Source organism: Pelmatolapia mariae, linkage group LG20 (genome assembly GCF_036321145.2).
Source record: "Pelmatolapia mariae isolate MD_Pm_ZW linkage group LG20, Pm_UMD_F_2, whole genome shotgun sequence".
In the NCBI taxonomy this organism is placed as follows: domain Eukaryota; kingdom Metazoa; phylum Chordata; class Actinopteri; order Cichliformes; family Cichlidae; genus Pelmatolapia; species Pelmatolapia mariae.
Window position 1 is genome coordinate 3,646,511 of NC_086244.1, and position 26,688 is coordinate 3,673,198.

General features: G+C 36.8%; 2 long non-coding RNA genes across 2 annotated transcripts; both read left to right on the plus strand.

The window, feature by feature from the left end:
- Nucleotides 1–235: 235 nt before the first annotated feature.
- LOC134618656 (uncharacterized) lies at nucleotides 236–15,897 on the plus strand. Its single transcript, XR_010573377.1, has 4 exons — nucleotides 236–853; nucleotides 963–1,334; nucleotides 1,744–1,777; nucleotides 14,626–15,897. It is a non-coding gene; the product is annotated as an uncharacterized LOC134618656 (long non-coding RNA).
- Nucleotides 15,898–23,315: 7,418 nt separating this feature from the next.
- On the plus strand, nucleotides 23,316–25,417 carry LOC134619437 (uncharacterized). The gene is made up of 4 exons (XR_010573385.1): nucleotides 23,316–23,737; nucleotides 23,884–24,264; nucleotides 24,463–24,496; nucleotides 25,148–25,417. It is a non-coding gene; the product is annotated as an uncharacterized LOC134619437 (long non-coding RNA).
- The last annotated feature ends 1,271 nt before the right edge of the window (nucleotides 25,418–26,688 follow it).

Here is a 26,688-nt window from a genome sequence, read left to right on the forward strand (position 1 = left end):
TTCTGGGATTTTTCGTTATTAATAAAAGGTTCGCTGTGACACGTGATTTCTTCACAGTATAAAATTTACGTGGCTTAAATCACCTTAGATGCTAAACTAAAAGCGTGAAATTCGTTAACACGACAGTTGAAATGGTTTTGAACTGAATGCTGTTTAAACGCCTTCTCATGACGTCACGTTGCCTTAGCGTCCTGCTGCCTCTGGGAGCACCGTTCATGTGGGGGTGGGAGAAGAGGGCTCATATCGTCAGTTGGACTGAAGGACATTCTCGCATCACATTTCACAGCTGCTACAGGACTGAGATATTAAGTTGAATTTCAAAGAATTTCGAAGTGATACTTGGTGTGAAAAACAGGAAATATTTCTTTTTCCGTGGCCGTAATTTTACAGGACAGAAGCTGCAGCCTCAGCAGGCACCTAACTGATCAAGATGTTTAAAAAACTCCTGCAATATGTTCGTACTGAAAAGATCGGTACCCCCGCGACAGTCATCGGGATGGTCAGCATGACTTTCTTTCTGCGGAGCATGATGTGCGCTTGCAAAGGGCGCACTTTTGAATGCAATGAAATCATCGTCGTGCCTGTTTTTTTAATATTTTTCCTGATGCTCCTGATGGACCAGACATTTCGGAGCACCGCGAAACATGCATCCACGTTTTTATGCCTTGTAGTCAAGCGCGTAATCAGAGCGTTTCTAATCAGTCTGCTGTGGATTGTAGCATTGTTGATTTTCACGGACTGGTATGGTTGCTGTAACACTGATGAAAACACGAGCAAGCTGTTCTGCAAAACTTGGCCCAAGCCAACTGAAGAAGAAGAAGCTCAAAAAACTGAAGTGCAAATCAAGTCCAAGGTGAGGATTTCTTGTTGTATATATGTGCTCTTATTCTACTTTTCTAATGAAATTATGGCAAACACACATTAATGCTGGTAATGTTGTATGTTTGTTGCTTCCTTTTCAGCTTACTGCTTACTCTCTGCTTCTCAGCATGACTCTTGTAGCTTTCTTCATGACTTGGAGTGGGTGGAGAAAATGGTTTGTAAAAAAATTCAGTTGTTGCAACAAGAAAACTTTTTACTACAAACTGATTTTGGAAGAAGAGAAAAAAGTTCTGGAGGAGCTTTTGAGGAAAGAAGCAAATGAGACTTTGACTAAAGAAATCATGAGCAACATAAAAAGGAAAGACTGGGACGGCTGTTTTAATGTTGCTCAACAAATGATCAATAAAGCAAAACATCAAAAACCAGAAGCAACCAACCAGCAGATCAACTGGATCAGTGAGGGGAGCTCCAACAGAGGGGGACAGCATCATCAAGCAGCAGCACATCAGCAGGTAAAGTGCTCTGTTATTTACATGCCAGATGTTACAGCTGCCAGACTCAGTCAGTCTCAATAAATGGAACTATTTTTTGTTGCATTTAGAACTGCACAGTCACCCAGGTCCCCAATATATGAATGCAACTCATGATTAATAATGTTAACATATGTTGTTATAGTTTAGTTAACTAAAACCAAAAAGACACAGATGTTCTTCCTTATGTAACCCTCTGATTTATCTGGGCTTGAGACCATCATTAGGGCTCTCTGTGTTTCCCCTCGGTTGCAAATGTGATCTATACCTCGAACTACTAACACTGTGCAGAAATACAACGAAAAGTGAATAATTAGTGCACAGAGATTCTGTTTTTTCCTTTTTCTATCAGAGTTAACTTTCTTACTAATTGATAAAAAATCTTTTGCAGGCACAAAACTATGAACTTGATGCAGTGGCACAAGGTAAACACACCAACACTCCTTAATTCACCGTACAGCTCTCTTAACAACAGCTAACTTCACTTTTACTGTGATAATACTAAAAACTGTTACTGATGTGATGATGGTGGTTAGTAGCGGTTTTTGATATGGGCGACATGGGCGGTTGCCCAGGGTGGCATCGTGGTGGGGGCGGCAAAAAAAAAAAAGTTGCTCGTCACGCTGCCCCGACATCAGTCAGCGCACATTGGGAATGGCATAGGCACCGATCGGTTTTCTGTCGCCCATTTGCTGGGAGTAAGGGCACCCTCCGTTTGCGAGGTGCGCCTGCTGCTTGCGGCACAGGGAGGAGAGGGCGGGGCGGCGGGGAGTCTCTGGCTGGCTGGAGCAGCATCTAATAACCAACTCGCAAAATAAAATAAAATAAAAACAAACCAACAAAAACGAAAACACCAGACATCATGATACAGACTTATGATTTGCACCGATGTTTTTTCGAAATTCTATACGCGAAAAGTGAGCGCGAGAGCCCTCGGTGCTCCTGCACGCTGCTGAAGTCAAAGTAAACTTTATTGTCATCTCCGCTACATACAGTCCAATATATGAATATATAGAGAGACGAGACGACGAGGCTCCAGTTACAGCAGTGCAAGTAAACAAACAATAAATATAAGAAGAGTAAGAAAATAAATATACACTTTAGGACCAGGGGTAAAGAGATCAATAACAATTTAAAATTTATAGTTTACAGTTTGATGATTTAAAGTCTCACACACAACCCATCGAAAGGGGAGGGGGCCGGCTGCTTCCAAACAGAGCACATTTCATTTATAATGATGTAAATCCAAGCCCATTATGTATTCATGATTTGAATCCTGGGTTGTGCGAAATCCCAGAAATAAACCCTAGACAAAGTGAATCTGTGAACTAAGGTGTAGGTCTATTGGGTTATGTTGTGGTGATCCTCGGGTTGGGGGATTTGTGTTCATACTGGAGTGCAAAATTAAAACCAATGGAAGATGGACAATAAAAGTTCACAACCATCAGGTGCTCAGTTTAGAAAAAAGAAAAGAAGACGAGGAGAAACGAGTAAAAGATACAGGTAAGCAGATGTGTCATTGGATAATGGCAGGTCATCCTGAAACAATCAGAATCAGAATACTTTATTAATCCCTAAGGGAATTATGTGGGTTGCAGTTGCTCCAAGAAGAAATGGTAAAAATAGTAACAGTAACAGACTAAACTCCAAACAATACATTATGATACAGATTTTACACATTTAAGAAATAGCACTAATATATACAGATCATTCAGTTCTAAATATCAAGGATTAACAGAGGTGATTATAAATAAATATCAAGAAAATTGACAAGAACATTCCAGAGTAGAAAAGAGCGCGTGTATAAAGGGTGTAACTATTGTAGTGTTTACAGTGTGTTAGATGGAGGAGTTGTACAGGGAGATGGCCACAGGCAGGAATGATTTCCTGTGTCATTCAGTGATGCTTTTTAGTAATCTCAGTCTCTCACTGAACGTGCTCCTGTGACTGGTATTATCCATGATTGTCCTTATCTTAGACAACATCTGCCTCTCAGACACCAACCTAACAGAGTCCAGCTCCATCCTCACAACATTGCCGGCCTTGTGGATCAGTTTATTTAGTCCATTGGCATCTGTGACCCTTAACCTGCTGCCGCAGCATGCAACAGAATATAGGATAGCACTGACCACAACAGAGATACAACAAGATAACATTAATTAGTAGGGATAGTGTTTGCCCAAGGCGCCAAACAGGCTAGGACATAGTTACCACTAGAGGTCTCTGAGTTTTCTTGTTTTCAATGAGACAGTCTCACATTGAGGGCTTGCACTGGCCCAGCTCCATGCAAAGCCTCTTTTGCATCTACAAAGCGAGCATAAAGACACGACAGACTCTAAATGTCTAAATTTCATCAGCAGCTGTAACTCAGTTTAGGCATTTACTTTAAAAACTAAGTCACTCGGAAAACAGCAGACAGTGACAGAGGACAGTTACAGTTACTTACAGTTTACTCAATTAAAGTAATAAAGATAATTGTAATAACAACAATAATAATCTCTTTCACAGGGTTGAAATATCTTATACGCCATAGCTCATAATGAAATTTTTAATATTGCACTGTTGAGGGTTGGAGTTAATTTTAATCACTTTAGAGATTGGCCACAATGTGTTACTGTATAAAATATTCACACATGTTGTTTGTCTCCTACCCTCCTGCTGCACCAGAACAGCAGTTTTATTTCCTCATTTATAAAGTTGCTATCAAAGCTCAAAGTGTAGCAAACTAAGCAAGTTAATTTTGAGCACCTCCCAGTCCTCTTATTTCCCCTTTTGTTTTACTTATGACGACTGATGTTATGATCTATGGAGGACCACAAGAGCCACGCGCATCGAAATAAAGAATTCTGTGCTTAAATAATGAATTGTAGAATAAATTCTGCATTTGTAAATTCATTTTTGAATTCCAATTTAAAAAAATTGCATTTCAAAATCCATTTCCCTTTCCTGTTCGCTCAGGGATTAATTTCTGGATTAGCTGCTGGATTAGCAGTTGGATTAACAACTTCATTTTAAAAATCCTGCTGCTATTCAAATTAGCCACACCGTGGTATGTAAGGAGCTCTCTGATTGGTTGGACAGACACAGGCTGTCTTCCTGGATTTTTCTAGCTCATAGCTTCGCCCTGCTAAGAAGCGTGTGTGCTTGTACAAAGGCCGTTCAGCCTCGGACTTTACACTCGGCTCGACACGGATATGTGAAGAATGAAGGGACCCTGCAGCGAAACGGAGAGCCAACCTCTGACTGAGTGCCTGTTTATGCAGTCTGACCACCTGTTGAAGGTAACGTGCTAACATGGCTAACGCTAGCATCACCACACGTAGCCCCGTTATTTTAAGGTCATCTTAGCTTATGAACATTTTACGTCGCAGCTGTACGAGCTCGCTACGTGTTTTGTAAGCTGCTGTGCTCTTCACAAATAAAGCTGGAAGCAGCTCAGACTGTTAGAACCAGCACTGAGGCCTGTTACATTTATACAGTGTTAGAGCAATGGCTGCAACCTACAGCCTTTAAACTAGCGATTACAATGCTGACAGTAAACTCGTCAGTCCAGATGTTACCACATTACTTTGTGATACTTAGAGTTAAAACAACTGAGACAGGCTGATTAAAATAACAGCTGTCAGTTCTCTCATTCCTTATATCAAGACTGGAGATCACACTACTGATTTCAGTTCATTTAATATGTGAGTGCACAGATTCATTCTCAACTGGACATAAATGATGATCAAAGGTTGTATATATGATGAATTCATCAAATCCCAGCCTCTAACACAGTGCGCTGAATCTTAGCTTTGAATGTCCAGTATATTCTAATCAGTGCAATGTAAGCATTCACTGAACCTACAGTATCTACACCTGTGTGGCAAATGTGTGGTAAAGATACAGATAATGAAATTTAATTATTAATATAATATACATCCTGAAAAACGAAAGCTGAAATTGATTCAGTTTAGTACTTTTCTCTGTATGTTCTGTGGTTATAAAGGCCTTAAATTCTGTGATATATACTGTAAATGATTTTCACAGAGGTCTTAAAGTACTTAAATCACTGCTGATACTCTGGTTGTTTATATTTTCACGTTTTTGTGTCTGTAGGGCTGTTTGATGACGATTTGGACTCCTCTGGGAGATGAGGACACACCCACATCTGTTCCATACTGCAGCCATTGATGGTGTTACGGCTCTGAGTCAGCTTTGGGCCATCAGACGCACCACTGGAAAACCAGCACCTGGACTTCATGCAGGAGAGACGGTTTATTAAAGTGCAATTGGAAAAAGGATTTTGAAATGCAGTTTATTAAAGTGCAATTAGAAAAAGGATTTTGAAATGCAGTTTACTAAAGTGCAATTGGAAAAATGATTTTAAAAATCAGTTTATTAAAGTGCAATTAGAAAAAGGATTTTAAAAATCAGTTTATTAAAGTGCAATTAGAAAAAGGATTTTAAAAATCAGTTTATTAAAGTGCAATTAGAAAAAGGATTTTAAAAATCAGTTTATTAAAGTGCAATTAGAAAAAGGATTTTGAAATGCAGTTTATTAAAGTGCAATTAGAAAAAGGATTTTAAAAATCAGTTTATTAAAGTGCAATTAGAAAAAGGATTTTGAAATGCAGTTTATTAAAGTGCAATTAGAAAAAGGATTTTAAAAATCAGTTTATTAAAGTGCAATTAGAAAAAGGATTTTGAAATGCAGTTTATTAAAGTGCAATTAGAAAAAGGATTTTAAAAATCAGTTTATTAAAGTGCAATTAGAAAAAGGATTTTGAAATGCAGTTTATTAAAGTGCAATTAGAAAAAGGATTTTAAAAATCAGTTTATTAAAGTGCAATTAGAAAAAGGATTTTGAAATGCAGTTTATTAAAGTGCAATTGGAAAAAGGATTTTAAAAATCAGTTTATTAAAGTGCAATTAGAAAAAGGATTTTGAAATGCAGTTTATTAAAGTGCAATTAGAAAAAGGATTTTGAAATGCAGTTTATTAAAGTGCAATTAGAAAAAGGATTTTAAAAATCAGTTTATTAAAGTGCAATTAGAAAAAGGATTTTGAAATGCAGTTTATTAAAGTGCAATTAGAAAAAGGATTTTGAAATGCAGTTTATTAAAGTGCAATTAGAAAAAGGATTTTAAAAATCAGTTTATTAAAGTGCAATTAGAAAAAGGATTTTGAAATGCAGTTTATTAAAGTGCAATTGGAAAAAGGATTTTAAAAATCAGTTTATTAAAGTGCAATTAGAAAAAGGATTTTGAAATGCAGTTTATTAAAGTGCAATTAGAAAAAGGATTTTAAAAATCAGTTTATTAAAGTGCAATTAGAAAAAGGATTTTGAAATGCAGTTTATTAAAGTGCAATTAGAAAAAGGATTTTAAAAATCAGTTTATTAAAGTGCAATTAGAAAAAGGATTTTGAAATGCAGTTTATTAAAGTGCAATTAGAAAAAGGATTTTGAAATGCAGTTTATTAAAGTGCAATTGGAAAAAGGATTTTGAAATGCAGTTTATTAAAGTGCAATTAGAAAAAGGATTTTGAAATGCAGTTTATTAAAGTGCAATTGGAAAAAGGATTTTGAAATGCAGTTTATTAAAGTGCAATTGGAAAAAGGATTTTAAAAATCAGTTTATTAAAGTGCAATTAGAAAAAGGATTTTGAAATGCAGTTTATTAAAGTGCAATTAGAAAAAGGATTTTGAAATGCAGTTTATTAAAGTGCAATTAGAAAAAGGATTTTGAAATGCAGTTTATTAAAGTGCAATTAGAAAAGGATTTTGAAATGCAGTTTATTAAAGTGCAATTGGAAAAAGGATTTTAAAAATCAGTTTATTAAAGTGCAATTAGAAAAAGGATTTTAAAAATCAGTTTATTAAAGTGCAATTAGAAAAAGGATTTTGAAATGCAGTTTATTAAAGTGCAATTAGAAAAAGGATTTTGAAATGCAGTTTATTAAAGTGCAATTAGAAAAAGGATTTTGAAATGCAGTTTACTAAAGTGCAATTAGAAAAAGGATTTTGAAATGCAGTTTACTAAAGTGCAATTGGAAAAAGGATTTTGAAATGCAGTTTACTAAAGTGCAATTAGAAAAAGGATTTTGAAATGCAGTTTATTAAAGTGCAATTGGAAAAAGGATTTTGAAATGCAGTTTACTAAAGTGTAATTAGAAAAAGGATTTTGAAATGCAGTTTACTAAAGTGCAATTAGAAAAAGGATTTTGAAATGCAGTTTACTAAAGTGCAATTGGAAAAAGGATTTTAAAAATCAGTTTATTAAAGTGCAATTAGAAAAAGGATTTTGAAATGCAGTTTATTAAAGTGCAATTAGAAAAAGGATTTTAAAAATCAGTTTATTAAAGTGCAATTAGAAAAAGGATTTTGAAATGCAGTTTATTAAAGTGCAATTGGAAAAAGGATTTTAAAAATCAGTTTATTAAAGTGCAATTAGAAAAAGGATTTTGAAATGCAGTTTATTAAAGTGCAATTGGAAAAAGGATTTTGAAATGCAGTTTATTAAAGTGCAATTAGAAAAAGGATTTTAAAAATCAGTTTATTAAAGTGCAATTAGAAAAAGGATTTTAAAAATCAGTTTATTAAAGTGCAATTAGAAAAAGGATTTTAAAAATCAGTTTATTAAAGTGCAATTAGAAAAAGGATTTTGAAATGCAGTTTATTAAAGTGCAATTAGAAAAAGGATTTTAAAAATCAGTTTATTAAAGTGCAATTAGAAAAAGGATTTTGAAATGCAGTTTATTAAAGTGCAATTGGAAAAAGGATTTTGAAATGCAGTTTATTAAAGTGCAATTGGAAAAAGGATTTTGAAATGCAGTTTACTAAAGTGTAATTAGAAAAAGGATTTTGAAATGCAGTTTATTAAAGTGCAATTAGAAAAAGGATTTTGAAATGCAGTTTACTAAAGTGCAATTGGAAAAAGGATTTTAAAAATCAGTTTATTAAAGTGCAATTAGAAAAAGGATTTTGAAATGCAGTTTATTAAAGTGCAATTAGAAAAAGGATTTTAAAAATCAGTTTATTAAAGTGCAATTAGAAAAAGGATTTTGAAATGCAGTTTATTAAAGTGCAATTGGAAAAAGGATTTTGAAATGCAGTTTATTAAAGTGCAATTAGAAAAAGGATTTTGAAATGCAGTTTATTAAAGTGCAATTAGAAAAAGGATTTTAAAAATCAGTTTATTAAAGTGCAATTAGAAAAAGGATTTTGAAATGCAGTTTACTAAAGTGCAATTAGAAAAAGGATTTTAAAAATCAGTTTATTAAAGTGCAATTAGAAAAAGGATTTTGAAATGCAGTTTATTAAAGTGCAATTAGAAAAAGGATTTTAAAAATCAGTTTATTAAAGTGCAATTAGAAAAAGGATTTTGAAATGCAGTTTATTAAAGTGCAATTGGAAAAAGGATTTTAAAAATCAGTTTATTAAAGTGCAATTAGAAAAAGGATTTTGAAATGCAGTTTATTAAAGTGCAATTAGAAAAAGGATTTTGAAATGCAGTTTATTAAAGTGCAATTAGAAAAAGGATTTTAAAAATCAGTTTATTAAAGTGCAATTAGAAAAAGGATTTTGAAATGCAGTTTATTAAAGTGCAATTGGAAAAAGGATTTTAAAAATCAGTTTATTAAAGTGCAATTAGAAAAAGGATTTTGAAATGCAGTTTATTAAAGTGCAATTAGAAAAAGGATTTTGAAATGCAGTTTATTAAAGTGCAATTAGAAAAAGGATTTTAACCCTTAAAATATATTCATATTCCAGGTATTCCTCATAAAATATGTTTGTAACATGAGGCCATTTGCATTTTTATTTATTTTTTCATTAATTTAAAAAAAATGCAGTTTTTGTATCACTACCCCACTCTTCCACAAGCGGGGTCAAAAATGACCCCAAGCAGTTCCTAAGGAATCTTCTATGAAACTTTCATTCTTAGCAACTCTGACTGTCCCACTTACACTTCTGATGGATCAAGAGTTAATTTTTACACAGTAACATACATGATTTATAGTCAGGGCTGCATATAAGTGGTCCGAAGGTGCACATTCACTGTCAAAATAAAAGTATTCCCTGAAATTCAGAGAATACGCGCTTTTTTTGCGGTGGAGGAACACCAAAGTAATTGCTTACGGAGCTTGCTTATTCAACATCTTTAAGAGTTCTGAACAAATGTCTGTCCTCCTCCAGAACATCTTATGTACGCAAACGCGCATTCCAACTTCTTATCTGGTACGCGTCTTTTATTTTGACAGCGAATGCGCACCTGCAAACCATTTATGTGCAGCCCTGTTTATAGTTTCCTGTGCATTTCAAACATTGTCCTTTATGATGGTTTTTTTATATCTAAAGTAACATCACTGCTATGAGGCCAGCTAGGATCCCTGTGGACCTTGCCCTACAAATGATCCAGGACGGATGGGATGATGGGATGCCCATCAGAGGCATTGACTCAGAATCTGACATCTAAGATCTAGAGGACCCAAACTATTGTCCCCCCCACTAAACAAGGCCAGTCATATACAGAGGAGTCCTCTGATGAGTCCTCTGAAGAGGAAATGGATATTGAGTCTAACAGAATGAGCCCCTCTTATTGCTCTAACCACAATATTCTGAATTAGTCGGCCAGGGCTTGCACCTGGGTTTAGTACTGTCTCCCCAGTAAATGCATGGAAGATGTTCATGTCTGATAATATAATAGAAGAGGTGCTGTCATACACAAACATGGAGGCACGAAGAGTAGCCACAGACAGGGGACAACAGTGGAAAAATGTAATCAAACTTAAGCTCATGGCCTTCATTTGATTGACCATTCTTGCAGGAAGTGAGAAGAACTGGGATGTACCAGTTGGTGTGTTTTTTGGGAGTCCTCTGGATAACCCATTGTACAAGGCCACTATGTCAATTCAAAGATTTGAACATATTCGCTGTGTCTTGCACTTTGATGACAAGAGGACCAGAGCCTACCGACTAAAAACAAACCACATGGCAGCTTTCTGCTACATATGGGGCCTGTTCCTGGTCAACTGCAGGCAGAAATTCATCCTCAGTGATTGTGTTACAGTGGATGAACAACTTGTGCCTTTCAGAGGGAAGACCCAGCTTCTGCAGTATATGCCGAGCAAGCATACAAAAGTGATACAAGGATACAAAAACTGCAATTTCTTAAAATTAATGAAAAAATAAAAATGCAAAGGGCCTCATGTCACAAACATGTTTTATGAGGAATACCTCAAATAGGAAAATATTACAACTCTTTGTTTTAAAGATTTTGAAGAATAACAACCAAGTTTATAGCAAAATGCATTGTTTCTATTTGGGGTCATTTTTGACCCCACTCGTGGAAGAGTGTAGGTATTGGTAAGTTGTGCATCCAAGGGTTAAAAATCAGTTTATTAAAGTGCAATTGGAAAAAGGATTTTGAAATGCAGTTTACTAAAGTGCAATTGGAAAAAGCATTTTAAAAATCAGTTTATTAAATTGGAATTCAAAAATGAATTTACAAATGCAGAATTTATTCTACAATTCATTATTTAAGCACAGAATTCTTTATTTCGATGCGCGTGGCTCTTGTGGTCCTCCATAATGATCAGTTTGTTGGAATCAGAATAAAATTTATAAAATAAAATCTATGGTCTCCATCTTTTTAACTCTGTGACTCTGTGGACAGTAATGCAGCCGTCAGACTGTGAGGCAGTTTCTCTGCACTGAAAACATTTACTGTTTATCGCTGCAGCAGTCTCTGTTTTACCCTTCCTTACTCTTCATACTTACAGGATTCAGGGCAGCTTGGACCCAGGCAAAGAATTCCCTCATAATGAGTGTCTACAATAGTGATGTGTCAGTCACGAATGAAACGGCTCCTCGAGCCGGATCATTGACGTGGACGACGGGAGCCGTGTTTCTTTTTTTTTTTTTTCTTCTCTCACTCTCTCTCTCTCACTTTTTTTCGCTTCACGCTGCACATGAGCCTTATGTTTGCCGAGCAGAAGGGGGAGGGGCGCTAATTACACTTACAGTAGCGCAGGAAGGAGAGGGAGAAAGAGCTAGGGGCAACAACAAGAGAAAACATCATCACACTAGAAAGGTATAGTAATGAAAATGAGTGACACCAAGAAAAGAAGTTAAATCTGGAACAACTAAATCAATTTTATTGACATATATAGGCAGAGTGTAGAGTCTGCGAGAAAAGGATATCATATAGAGCCGGCTCCACAAACAACCTGCACAGGCACCTGAGAACTGTCCACCCAACAGAGAACGTGCATCTTCTTTTTATTTTGCATATTAATTTATATTTTATTGTGTTGTGGTTTGCAGTGTATTGTGTTGTTTCACTTTAAATTTGTTTAAAGGAAAAAGCTGAAAATTTAGATAGTTAAAAGCAGAATTGTAAATAGTTGGTTTTTGTTTTTTTATAATTTATTTTTTTAATTTTATGATGAGTGAATAAATAAAAGCATATTTATATAATAAATATATATAAATAAAAAACACATTTTTTACATTAGTAATTCATTTTGTGCATAATTTTATATTGTTGTTGATAATAAATTAATTAAAGCAACAAAACAACCTGAAGAGCCGGATGGGAGCCGAAAGTGCCGGCTCTTTGTAGTGAGCCGAGCCGAAAGAGCCGGTTCTCTAAAAAGAGCAGGAATTCCCATCACTACATCACTACAAATCTACAGATCAATTTAGAATGCATTAATAGCCGCTCTGACGTTATAATAAATTAATGATTCATCCTAAATGAATCTTTCAGAGAGCAGGGAGAATTCTGTGGCCTTTTCAACACTTGGTTTTGGAGACATGACAGCATAACAGCCATACTAATTTAAATATACAAAAGGTTAAATGGCAAGAACATTTTGGAACTGTTGGGATTTTTTTTAACTGTGTAAAAAATTTCCAGTTGTTAACACTGACCTCACTTCTATGTCATAAAAATAATAATAATTAACATTTTTTTAATTCATGCTTATAAAAAGTGCACAAAACCCTTTTGCTGCAAACTAGGCTGTGGTGGTACAGTGGTAGGAAACAGTGGTAGGAAACCTTACATGTGCAGGAGTTGCTCATGTGACATTCCCTGAAATGGCAGCTCAGGTGCTCTTACATTCCAGGTAAGAGTCCACTTGCACTGCAGGATGGATCCAAAATTGACCCTGTGCACGAGAAAATGCTAACTTCCTGGTTTGAGACCGGATGTAGGGTTGTACATTTCCGGTAGCTTTACTTTGCGGTCAATCGCTACTGCGAAGATATACTCCAAAATCATGTCCAAAACTCGAAAACGGAAAGATCGCGTTAAGTTACAAAGAGCAGAAGGTGGGAACACTCACCACTGCTGTGTCATAAAATTTCTAATGATCAATTTTGACGTTTAAAGAGTTTAGATCGATCAGTTGTTTACATCACTCAACACAAGCAGAACTGCATTACAGAATCAGAAGACACATCGTCCACATTCAGAAGCACATCTCTGTATAGTGACTGGTCTCATGATTTAAACAGGCAAATGTTCAGCATTCAAACTACAGGTGAAGAATAGTCAAACCAGATGTTTCCCCCTTATGTCAATATCAGCTAGTCAAGTACACACCTACACAGCATGTTAGCAAACCGTGAAAAAAAGCCACACAAAAACTGAATGATTGCTGGTAAGGGTTTCTATACATTAGTATTTACGAAGGGTATGTTGTGACTTACCTTCAGAATTACAGTGGTCCCTCGCTATAACGCGGTTCACCTTTCACCTCGCTGTTTCGCAGACTTTTTAGTGCAAGTTTGCATGCTTATTTTTACATCACATTGTGTCCTGCGTCCTGATCGCTGCAGACGATCTCCTCCGTAACGTCTCTCCTGTACAGTACAGAATCGCTGCATCGATCGCTAGCAGTGTGACTCTGAAGTGCAGTACTGTATGTCCACGATGTCCACAAAACGTTTTGCACTGTCAAAAAATAAAATTGGCTACTTGATTTCACCTATCGCTGGTTATTTTTAGAACATAACAGCCGCGATAAACGAGGGACAGCTGAGAAATATAACATTTGAATCCCTTTTCTCTTTTGCTCTGAGGCGCGGGGGAAAAATATCGACAAGTCGATGAACATCATTTACAGATATATTGGGTAAATGCCCAAGACATCTATAGAAATGTAAATCGCCGCTTGATTCATTCATTTGCTTAACTTGTTTTGGACTGTAAACAAGGCGCGAATAGGACACCGGAAACAAAGCTCCCCACAGGAGTTTCCGCACCGGAAGCAGCATATGCTAACGTGCACGTAGTCAATTGATAAAAATCTCAGATTGAGACAAAATGTCTCATCCTTCTAAAATTATACTGAAATATCTCAGATTGAGCTGACTGACATCTGGATAGTTCTATAAAAGCTCAGACACCTCTCATCACATGTGCGCCCTAACTGATTAAACTTTACATCCTTTAAAAACTTTTTGCATTTTTCTTCAGCTACACCCGAAACAGTTACTACAGTTGAAGTTTGACCATTAACAGTAACTCAGTAAAACATCTCTATAGCAGAGATGTTGTAAGACAGCCGTCATATATCAGTGAGGCAGAGATGAGATCAAATTATAAATGGTTAAACTGGGGACGAAGCATTTTAATCCAGTAATGACAGCAATATTAAAATGCTCTTAAAAAAAGAGGTGTTACGTTTAGTTTTTACTGAATAATTATTAAAAAAATGAAATCAATAGTTTTTTATTTAATAATTATTCACTTGAGATTGGATATTGATAACTCATGACTATGATGATGACACTGTGCATAATGATTAAATAGACTCTTTTGTTCCCTCTAAATGACACACAGTGTCACATGCTCACATTCCTCAGTCTATTAAAATGGAGGCTCTGTTCTTTTTTGCATGTTGCCATGGTGAATCATGATATCAGAGCTCCTCTGATGAATCTTTTCCTTTTCTAGTCATCCATGTACTTAGCTCAGCATGCTTCCTGTAACAGGGTCCAGAAGTACACAGTTCAAAGTACAACTTTAGAAGATCACAAAACACCCACTGTCCTGTAGACAGCCCAGTAAATGACTCCTCAGGCTCAAGTTAAACAGTCAAACCATTTCCAGTATATCTTTGTTTTATGTTCATTTCTTGGATTTTAATTTTTCAAGTCTCGTTTATTTTTATTCAGTTAAACAGTTCATTTTAGTTTTCACTACTTTTTTAAATGTAATAATTTTACTCTGTACAGACACAGTTCTTTGTTTTCTGACAAAAATATTTTTCTGCCCTGTAGAAAACAAAGACACCATGCCATTATTTGACGAATCCGCCTAAAAGAACATCAAGTGATGCAGCTCCAGAAACAACGCAAGTGACCACAGACAAGTTATACACCTTGTCAGGCGACGTGAGGTCTAGAGAGAGAGAGGTCGGATAAAAGTTCTTAATATCCAGCCTTATGTGATTATAAATGGATTGGGATGAATCTGTAAGAGTTTTTGGAAAGGGAAGCAGGAGACTGTTGTTGTAGAGTGGATTGAGGAGACTGAAGCTGTTCAGCTGCAAACAGAGAGTTCAGTTCCTTGCAAAACAAACACGTTTAAAACAAGACAAGAAAAAAGAAGAAAAAAGTTTAAATGTTCTGTTCTAAATCTGTTGTGTTCTACAAATTAATTTGAGAATTGTAGGAAAAGACACGGTGAATTCTTTTTTTTTGTTTTTGTTTTTTGTTTTTAAATCCTATGCCAACTCTGTTTAGCTTTGTAAATATTGGCTATATTGTATGGAGACGTCTTATTTTACTCTTACTTTATTTTGCAAATTTATTTGAATTAGGCTATCCAATTAGGATAAATTTTGTTGTTGGCTGTAAAGATCTGGATGAATATTTTACTTTATTCTTTATTTTAATTTTTTTTAATTCTGTTTTTCAGTTTTATTTTTCAAGACTTGGTGAATTGACTTTTATTTTTATAACTTGGCCTACACTTTTTAGTATGTTGGCAACAATCAGAAGCGTTATTGTTAGGATCGAATATATTTGATATAGGCCATCTAATTTAGGTAAATAAAATTTTTTTAGTTGTTATAATCTAATGAGGAATATTTTATTTAATTTTTTGTTGTGTTGTTTTTCAGTTTCCCCCCTGAGGGATTGCCCCCTTGACATGGTCAGGGGAGTTTGCGTGCCTCAGTGACCCTAAGAGCTAGACCAGCAGAAGCTTAGTCTTCAGGTGGGACACCAACATTGGTCAGGTCTTAGGGTAGAGGCCTGACAAAGTGCAATCCAATTACATGACAAAAACAGTTATCCAGAGCACCCCACCACCACCCCGCCCCTTTCCTGGCTCCATTGCCCCCACTTGCATTCTTTACATTTCTAACTGCCCCCTCATATATGCCTGTCTAGAACCGGCCCAGGTTGCAAATGTTCATCCAGCTATTTGTTTTTAGGAGCACTTTTCTGTCAAGTGGTGGGTTACCACCATCGCAGCTTTTGAGATGTATCTACAAATTCAAATTGATCTTATATTTTTCATTAAATAATAAAATATTTCAGTTTAAACGTCTGATTCTGTGTTTTCTCTGAGTAAAATATGATTTTGTGAGAGTTGCAACCCTGTTTTTATTTGCATTTTCCACAGCTTCCCAAGATTTTCAGCACTGAGTTTGGGCCTATTTAAAGATTTTTTTTTTCAGAGTGGCAGAGAAGATTTCATTATAGATCTCTTGACGTTAGAAAATGACTACTTAGAGTCATAAGGTAGAAAGAAGTAAAGAAGATAAACGAATACCAAAGACATCCACCCTCACCCAGGGAGAGGAAAAAGTCAAGATGGTGCAAAGATAAGATGACAGGACATGATGCATGAATTTGAATAAATATTTGCAGGAGGAAACATTTGGCTTAAGAACCTTGAACATAAACCACAAGTGTTCCTGTGTGTGCACAGTGCACAACAACACAAAGAAAATCTATGTCAATTTTTTTTCAGCTTGACTAAAAGTTTGTTGGTTATTTATATCAACGGTCAATGAAATAATTAATTTAAATATAGAATTTTAGAAGAAAATAACAACTTTTAGTCTGAATGGCCAATAATTAAATTTGTTTGTTTTGTCAAAACTTGTGTGCGTGTGTGTGTGTGTCATTTGAGTGTATATGATTTTACTGAAGAGCAGTCAGTATCCAGTTCAGTCAGCTCCTGGGCATTTTAGTGAGGGTAATTTCATGTCATTATTATGGAAATTATCATGTCATAAAGGAAAAGTATCAGGAAAGTTATTTAAATAACACATTAAAAAACATCAGCTGCTGACCAAAGAGTTGTATTTATGAAATCATCAGATAATATGAAAACAGAACAAAGTAAAATTACCATATGTGCAGTAGCGGTTTTTGATACGGGCGACACGGGCGGTTGCCCAGGGCGGCATCGTGGTGGGGGGCGGCATCACAGGCATCGGCAAAAAAAAAAAAAGAAATTGCTCGTACTCATGCTGCCTTGACATCAGCCAGCGCATATTGGGAATAGTGTAAAGTGTAGAAGTAAATTTAAATCTTATTTGGTATACAAAGAGGTGTTTACAAAGGTTATAAAGCTAGTTATGTAGCTATTTGGTGGTTACTTGTTTTGATATTTACATGTTTACACGTTTGAATGTTTAGGCATGCATGTTCAAACCAGTAATAAGCATGTGTTATATCTACCTAGTTGTTTTCCCTGTTCTGATCTGAGTGTAAGATTTCCTGGCTTCTGAGAGGCCAGTGAAGTGTTCATGAGGGCGGTACACAGGAAGTGTTTTGTTGTTACTGTGTGCTGAGAGTAAAGAGGCTGCTAAAAAGTTATCCGTGTCCCTCTTGCTGTTCCTAATTATTCAGAGAGATTCCAAACCATCTAGTGAACCCTCACGTTACAATGGCATAGGCACCGATCGGTTTTCTGTCGCCCATTTGCTGGGAGTAAGGGCGCCCTCCGTTTGCGAGGTGCGCCTGCTGCTTGCGGCACAGGGAGGAGAGGGCGGGGCGGCGGGGAGTCTCTGGGTGGCTGGAGCAGCATCTAATAAGCAACTCGCAAAATAAAACAAAATAAAACAAACCAACAAACACGAAAACACCAGACATCATGATACAGACTTATAATTTGCACCGATGTTTTTTCGAAATTCTGTACACGAAAAGTGAGCGCGAGAGCCCTCGGTGCTCCCGCACGCTGCTGAAGTCAAAGTAAACTTTATTGTCATCTCCGCTACATACAGTCCAGTATATAGAGAGACGAGACGACGAGGCTCCAGTTACAGCAGTGCAAGTAAACAAACAATAAATATAAGAAGAGTAAGAAAATAAATATACACTTTAGGACTCGGGGTAAAGGGATCAATAACAATTTAAAATTTATAGTTTACAGTGTGATGATTTAAAGTCTCACACACAACCTGACGAAAGGGGAGAGCACATTTCATTCATAATGATGTAAATCCAAGCCCATTATGTATTCATGATTTGAATCCTGGGTTGTGTGAAATCCCAGAAATAAACCCTAGACAAAGTGAATCTGTGAACTAAGGTGTAGGTCTATTAGGTTATGTTGTGGTGATCCTCGGGTTGGGGGATTTGTGTTCATACTGGAGTGCAAAATGAAAACCAATGGAAGATGGACAAGAAAAGTTCAAAGCCATCAGGTGCTCAGTTTAGAAAAAATAAAAAAGAAGACGAGGAGGAACCAGCAAAAGATACAGGTAAGCAGATGTGTCATTGGATAATGGCAGGTCATCCTGAAACAATCAGAATCAGAATCAGAATACTTTATTAATCCCTAAGGAAATTATGTGGATTTCAGTTGCTCCAAAAAGAAATGGTAAAAATAGTAACAGTAACAGACTAAACTCCAAACAATACATTATGTTACAGATTTTAATATTAATTAGTCATTGTCAATTTTTGATTTCGTCATTGTATGACGAATTATGATGGCTGTTGGGTAGCTGTTTGCATACAATGCATACTCTCTCTCTCTTCAGAGCCCCAGAGGGAGTGTTCGCCCGGGGCGCCAAACAGGCTAGGACCGCCACTGCATATGTGAAAGGATTGTGATGCAGCAGCGACCTCAAGTGGCTTCTGTCTGAAAACAGGTTCCCCCAGTTCCTCCTTCCTCACTTACAGCAGCTTTTAAAGTGCAATGCAAACTTTTCACTTTTTCTTAACACATTTGATTGTATTGTAGGTTTAAATGCCATGAATAAGAATTTTCCTAAACATTTTATTTTTGCCACAATATTTTTTCCATTTGATATCACAAAATGCTAAATGCAAAAAAGGGAAGCAAAACATCAAAATAACCTACAAATTTGTACAAAAAAGAAAACGGATGCAGATGGAAAAATCTCACTGTGCAAATTAAAAATATATATATATATTGTTCAAGAAAAATAAAATTTTGAAAAATGTGCACAACAAAGAAAAATAAATGAAATGAAAAATAAAAATGAAAGTGATGGCGATGGCGATGGCTTTGCAAGTGCACATCAAGAAAAATAAACTGAAGGCAAACATCCTGGTAATTGTGCTGAAGGTCCCTAAAAAGTTCTCTAAGAATATTGTTCAGGTGATGCTTCATCCTGAGTAGTTAGCTGCAGCTTGTGTTCTCTAAAGTTACACTCATGGGAAAACAAGTATGCTGTTTTTCAAGTATCACAATTTCTCTTGTGATACTTTTAAAATTCAGCCTCAGAACATTTATATTTCTAGTTCTGGTTCTATTGTAGACTATGAAATGAGCGACAGGTTCTGCAGTCCAAAAGAAACTTGACTACAACTGAGGACAAAAAGCATTCACACAGCAGGTATTGACATAAAAATCAGGCAAGCAGTAGGACACATATGTACCTGTAATAAATGAGCAAAAAGTATTTACAATACTTAACAAGATGACCGACAGCAGAAGTGAAAGTTTTGGATGGGAGGGTGGAATGCTAAGTTAGCTAGGCTAGCAAAGTGAATCCACATACTGTGGCTGTTTCACAAAAAGGACAGATACCTGCTAAATATTAGATAGTGTTGTTGTTTGTAGGAAAAACCCAAACCAAAATCCAAAAGGGTGTCTCAGGGAGGAGAGCTACGCCACAGCTGAGATCTGAGGGGTCTTATAGAGCACTAAATACTGGGCCCAGTGTCACTGACTGGAAAACAACCCACACCAGCCGTTAAATGCCTGCAAATACCATCTGCTACACAAACAGGCTGAAAAGAGGTCAGTTGGAGTGGGTTGTCACAGTATAAAGAATGTCACGAAGTGGGTGAGTGCCTGGTGTTTTTCCACTGCCTGCTTGTGTTTAACTGTGTCCTGCTTCTGGGCGGAGCCTTGGTTCCCCACCTGTTGTTACTCACCTGGCATCCATCAACGGCAGTCCAAGAGGCTGTATATAAAGACTCTCTGCCATGACACCACCTTACTCACCTGCAGCTCAAGTTTCTGGACAAGTTCTGGAAAGAAAAGGTTGGAACCTCACTCGATCTCTCACCACTTGATGCTCACCGGGCTACCCTCCCCAGGCCACAGGTTCAGTATTCATCTTTCCCCAGTATAGCCCCTTCCCCACTTCACATCTAATCTCACTCTCCCTCCATTTTGGTGATTTCCTGGCACAGACTATGTTCTACTATCTCTAATCCCTGTGCGCTCAGTACAGCTTGTTAAAACATATCGCTGTCTCGATTGTCTCTGCTTTTGGGTCCCACTCACACGTACTGGCCCTCGGGCCCTTTGACAAAACACATGGATTGATAGCCGTTCTTTAAACATGTCTGTGGTATAGTGCTTTCTACTTCTACTCCACATTTTTGGGGTGATGATATTGTATTCCATACCTTTGTATTTTAATACTTTCTTTTTATTATGTAGATACATACAGTATATGAATAATTAAGCAATCAACTCCATCTTTAAAGTGAATTAATTAATAATTAATTATCATGAATGATAATGAGTCTGGGTATGTTATATTTTGATAAAGATTTTGCACTATTATAGAAGAATTATAACTTGTACTTAGAGTTAAAGAGGTTAAATATTTGTTTTGCCACTTTGCGAAACACATTTAATACACTGTTTTGAAAATGTTGTGCAACCACTTTGAGATTATGAAGCATGTTGCACAATATGTTAAGTATCAGTATCTGTATGAAGATTGAGGGATGCAGATTAGAGGAAAAAAATATTTGGGGCTCTACTAGTGTACTACTTTTGCTGTAATATTGTAATTTCTTATTATCAAGCTGGTTCTTTTTGTGTAAACACTACCTGAAAAGCCTGGATCAGTTGATTCAAAATGCTGCAGTGAGAGTACTAACATGGAATACAAAGAGACATCATATTCATCCCATATTAGCTTTGCTTCATTTGCTCCTTGATTAATCCAGAACTGAATTTAAAACCATTCTTCTCACATAAGTTCTGAATGATCGGGCCCATCATATGTGAACTCTTTTCTTCTTGGATGCTGATTAGAGTTCTTGTCTGTTGTCTTTATGGGTGAAAAACTCCTCTCCCAGACTGCAGGCCTACTTGTTGTTCCTAGAATATTTAAAAGTAGAATGGGAGGCAGAGCCTTCAGCTTTCAGGCCCTCTTCTGTGGAACCAGCTTCCAGTTTGGATTCAGGAGACAGACGCCCTTTTTTTTTTTCTTTTTTTTTTCCGCCTGTCCCATTTGGTTCTTGTGCCATCAGAATTGTTGTCTAAAGGTCAAGAAAGATGCCCAACGGATTTACTTTACCAAATGGACCATCCCGGCCTTGCCGTATTAGTCTATTTGATTCACCTTTGCTTTTATTGTTTATTTTATTTTATTTTCACTTGCTACACACAGGACAGACATAACTGGGGGAAAGAAAAGGGAGAAAGAAAGAGAGGTAGGGAAAGAAAGACAGCGGGGAAGAGGAACGGTGATAAAGGGCGAAAAACAAAAACAAAGAAAACAGACAAAAAATACATCTATCAATCACCTGGATCACCTGTTCAGAAAGAAAAAAGAGAAAACAAGCAAAAAAAAAGAGAGCAATATAATAAACAACATCATCGCAATGTTGTTTGTCTATGTGAATATAACAGTAAATACTAAATATTGAATATTATTGTGCAGCACGTAAGATTGACAGTGCACAGTGTGCTTTGAGGTAGGAGCCACAAAGGGTGTAGTTTGTGTGTGTGAGCACCCGTGTGTACACCTGTGAGCATGAACGCGCTTGTATTTAAAAGGTTCCTTCATGTAATGATCTGCTAGAGGGTGTGGGGGGCCACAGCCCCGTCCTCCAGGGCATGAAGCAGGTATGGAGGAGATCCAGGCTCCAGACATCCAGAGGCCCTCAGAGCACGAGAGACCAAGGAAGACCAACAGAGGGGCAGCCGCGCCACTATCCCAGAAAGAGCTGAGGAGAGCCCCAGATGAGGGGTCACTCAGCAGCCGCGGAGCAGAAGCCAGAGGGGGGTTGCAGTGACGTGCCCGTGAGCTCCGCCGGCAGCCGGCTGTGCCAGAGGCTGAGGGCACCCCACCCCCGAAGTGGCCCGAGCAAGCCCCAGGCTCCAGGCCCTGACAAGCAGCCACCAATAGCGAGCCGGTGCGTATCTGAACTCCCATCCCCGGACACCAAGAACCACCAATGCACCTATGTCTGAGGGTGTCTGCCACTGGCAGGGGGAGTGGTGGGGGGAGATAGGCCTCCATACCTTGGAGGGCCTGAGATGTCCCTAGAGAGGTGGCGGACAGACGCCCTTTTTAAGATTGAGCTTCAAACTTTCCTTTTTTAAAAAGTTTATAGTTAGGACTGGATCAGGTGATCCTGAACCATCCCTCAGTTACGCTGCTATAGGGACTCACTCACCACTTTTCACTTGCCATTTGTTTCATGGAGGACTGCATGGAAGCACATTGGTATAGGCTCTATACTCATAATACTTTTCTTTGTGTAGTCAAATACCTGAGCAAATGGCCACAAACGCAATACGGTGAATTCCAATATAGTAAGGAGAGTTGTATGCTGTCAAACCCATTATCGCAACCATTTTGATTGCGATCATTTCTACATTCGATTTTCATTTCCTGACACAAATGGTAACTGTTCCTTATCTGGAGGTTTGTGAGGCAACAAGTTCTTATCTGTACATACATTTTTTTTCCTGTGATTGTTGCTTCCTGTTTATACAGCTGTCTTGTGCAATAAGTTTTAAAATGGCTCAAACAAATTAATAAATAAAATGTATCAGTTATTGCTACCTCTGACATGTAGTGGAGAGTAGAAGGGAACTTGTTTCATTTACTGGATCAAACACACTGTGTTACTGTAAAGCCATAACTTAAAAAAAAGAAGAACTAAACTTAATCTTTAGAATTAATAATAAATCATCTCTCCACTCTGTGACAGTAATGTGACAAATTGCAGTGAAGTTTGCAAAGTAAATGTAAATGACTCAGCATTTAATTGTAATTGATATTTATATTAAAATAACTTTTGCTAACATGAGCAGGATCTGTCTCAGCGGTAAACACATTATAAATGTTAATGAGCCACATTCAAAAACACCAATAAGATACAAGAACTCAAATTTGGTGCGCACACTCACACACTTAATACAGGAAACCTTAAATCCCACACAGGATCCTGAAGAATGAAATCAAGTTGAAAATCTTTCTGCACATATGTCGTGTAATTTCTTAAGAATAAAATTACGTTAGTGGAAACGAAAATTATCGAACCTTTAAGGGCTGGATTCAGATTCAAAGACAAAATTAAAGAAAGTTAAAATTGTTCAAGTGTGAACTTTTTTTAAAGCAGTGTTTATATATAGAGAGAGATACAGAAGCTGAATTTAAAAAATATAACCACCTCAACAGAAGTTGTCATACAAAAAACAGGAAATACGTGTTTTCCTGCGTGGTATCATTTTAAAGGACAGAAGCTGCAGCTCTCAGCAGACGACACCGAAACACTCGAGATGGATCTCCTGAGTCATTTTCGTTGTCAAGAACTTGGCACTTATGCCGCAGTGATCGGGATTTTTACTTACACTGTTTTGCTTCATAGGGACATGCCATGCACTTGCAAAGACCAAACGAAACAATGCAACGAATACATGGCTCTGCCATTTGTTTTAGTGTTTTTTATTATACTCTTCATCGACAAGACATTTCGGAGAACAACAAAACACGGTGCTACTTTTTTATGCATTGTAATCAAGCGCACTATCAAAGCTTCTTTAATTGGTCTGCTGTGGGTTGTAGCTGTGTTCATTGATGGAGACTGGTATGTTTGCTGTAAGATTGATGAAGAAAAGAAAATGTTACCCTGCAAAAGTAAAAACCTCACATTTGAAGAATTTGCTGAAATCACTGATCTAAAAAACACGTCACAGGTGAGTTTTTTGGTTCTTGCACAGAAAGTCAGAATGCACTAACCCTTTAAATTACTATGATCTTTACAGTAAATGCACATCAATACTACAGCATTACTATATGTACTGGATACATATTACCATATGTGTTGCTTCTTTTTTTTCAGATTATTGGTTACTCTTTGCTCCTGGCTGTAATTGTTGCAGCTTTTTTAACGTCATGCGGATGTGGATGGAGAAAATGCTGTGAAAAGTATTTAATCTGTTGCAGCAGGAAAACTTTATATTACAGACTAATTTTGGAAGAAGAGAAAAAAGCTCTGGATGTGCTTTTGAGGAAAGCAGCAAAAGAGAGTTTAACTAAAGAAATAATGACCAAAATAAGAAGGAACGACTGGGACGGCTGTTTTAATGTTGCTCAGGAAATGATCAATAAAGCAAAACAACAAAAGACGGCAGCAACAAACGAGGACATCAGCTGGATGAGCGAGGAGAGCACAAAAACAGGGGAACACGCTCAACAAGGGACGAGATCAGCACATCACGAGGTAAAGAGCTTTGTGTTATTTACATGCAGAATGTTACTGCTGTCTGACAGAGTTATTAGCTTCTTCTGAGTCACCATCATTCCACCACATCAGGGAAGAAATTGTGTTAAATAAGCAGTAACACAGAGAGAAATCCTGTCACTTCCTTTCTCTATGTGAAAGTTAACTTTTTGATGAAGGTATAAAAATGTTTTGCAGGAACAAAATATTGAACTTCAGTCAGTTGCAGAAGGTAAATACACTCACACACACTTCATCTCACCTAATAACAATTTTAAGTTCATCTAACTTCAATAAATACAAATATGATGAGAAATGATAATGCTGAAATCTCATTGATGTGAAGATGTGATCTACACATCTGCCACTGGATGTCTCTGCTGTATCTGTTTTCCCCAAAACTGACTCAATCATTCTCTTTGGCCCAGATTATTTTCACTTACAGACAAAGTGAGCATAAAGAGCTCACACAGAGAGCAGACAGTTACAGTCTGAACTGAGCCAGCACCTGTGAATTAGCAGAACAATCCACAAACTGATCACCAGTGGGCAAAGAAGAAGCCTTACCATTTATTTAATAAAAATAAATAGTAAAGATTGTTGAAATATCTCATGTATCATTCTCAATTACTGAAACATTAACTTATAAACAGGTTTTTAATGTAGCATTCAGTAATGTTTGGCTTTAAATTTAAACATTTTATTATAAATTTGTATAATAACCTACTTAACAGTCCACAATGTCTTACTGTATAAATTAATCACATATTTTATTTGTAAAATGTTCTGAAAATTGAATATGTAACTGAAGAAACCACCTTTTATATAAAGTGTGTGGAGCAGCTGTAAGGCTTACTCATGTAATCTTCTTTTTACTCAACAGACAGCAAACCACTATTTGATGAGTCGGACTGAAAAAAAATTAAGTGATGCAACAAGAGAAACAAAGGAAGGATGTAGACGCACATCTGTTATTGCCATAATCACGGAAATGATATATTTTTTGTAAATTGAGTTTATCAGACAGTATAAAGTATCTTGTCTTTGCTGTTGCTGTGTGTAATGACAAATTTAAAGAAATGTTCCTGTGCTGCTTTAAATTCTCCATTACCTCTTAAGATTTCAGCTTTGATATTAATAATAAAATAATCACTCAAGCACTGTAAATATATAATATTAAATATAATCTAGGTTAATCTTTTGTTAACTTGATGCTTCAGTTATCCACTGCACACTATGTTCTAAAAATGCTACTTTTGATGTCAGAATACAAACAGGCATTTTGTACAGAAATAAACAAGTATGCTCAGTGACGATGGTCAATAAATATAAACTGTGGATGATTTACGGTGGCTTGAATGGAAAGTGAGACTGAAATAAAAAATGAATAAACTGAAATGATTTTATATTGTGAGACTACAACATGACATACACAAATGTAATATTCACAGGCCCATATACATACACTATATTAATTAATGATGCATAAAACCTTTGTAGCTTTAATGTGACTAAAGGCAATAATAGAAATCTCACAATGCATGTGATTGTTTTGGGGTTTTTTTGCAAGCAAGCAGTAAAAACCAGTTGCATATATAGAGCTGATCATTTTAGTAATTAAACCAAATTATGTAAAGCAGCAGTGTGAAAGAAATAAAGTGGGAATAAATGGTTTCTTTTCTAAAAAACCTCAGTCATTCACTGAACACAAAATCTGTTTTCAGGGTTAACATAGAATAGAATAGAATAGAATAATCCTTTAATTGTCCCACAAGGGGAAATTTGGTTGTAACAGCAGCCAAAAAGACACATATACAAACAAACAGTACACAGGACACAGAACAGAAACATACACAATTTTTCTTACATATTTACATTAAGGACAAAATTACTATATACAGAGAGTACTGTACAGTTATTAAATTAAATAAAAATAACTACAAGTAAGAGGCAAACCAGGTTGTAGTGCAACTCGGTTAATTAACTTATTGCAGTTACAGTGCTGATGTAAACATCTATGATTGTTGGGAGCAGTTCTGATTGTACAGTCTGACAGCTGCAGGGAGGAAGGACCTGCAGCTTCATGCATCGAGGATGCAGCAGTCTGTCACTGAAGGAGCTCTGCAGTTCAGCAACATTTACATGCATGGGGTGGGAGACTCTGTCCATCAGAGATGTTATTTTGGCCAGAGTCCTTCTGTCTCCCACCACCTGCACTGGGTCCAGGGTGCATCCCAGAACAGAGCTGGCCTTCCTGATGAGTTTATCCAACCTCTTCCTCTCAGCTGCCGATAAACCGCTGCTCCAACATACCACACTGTAAAAAATGACAGATGCCACCGCAGAGTCATAGAAGGTCTTTAAAAGCGCTCCCTGGACTCCAAATGACCTCAGCCGCCTCAGCAGGTAGAGTCTGCTCTGACC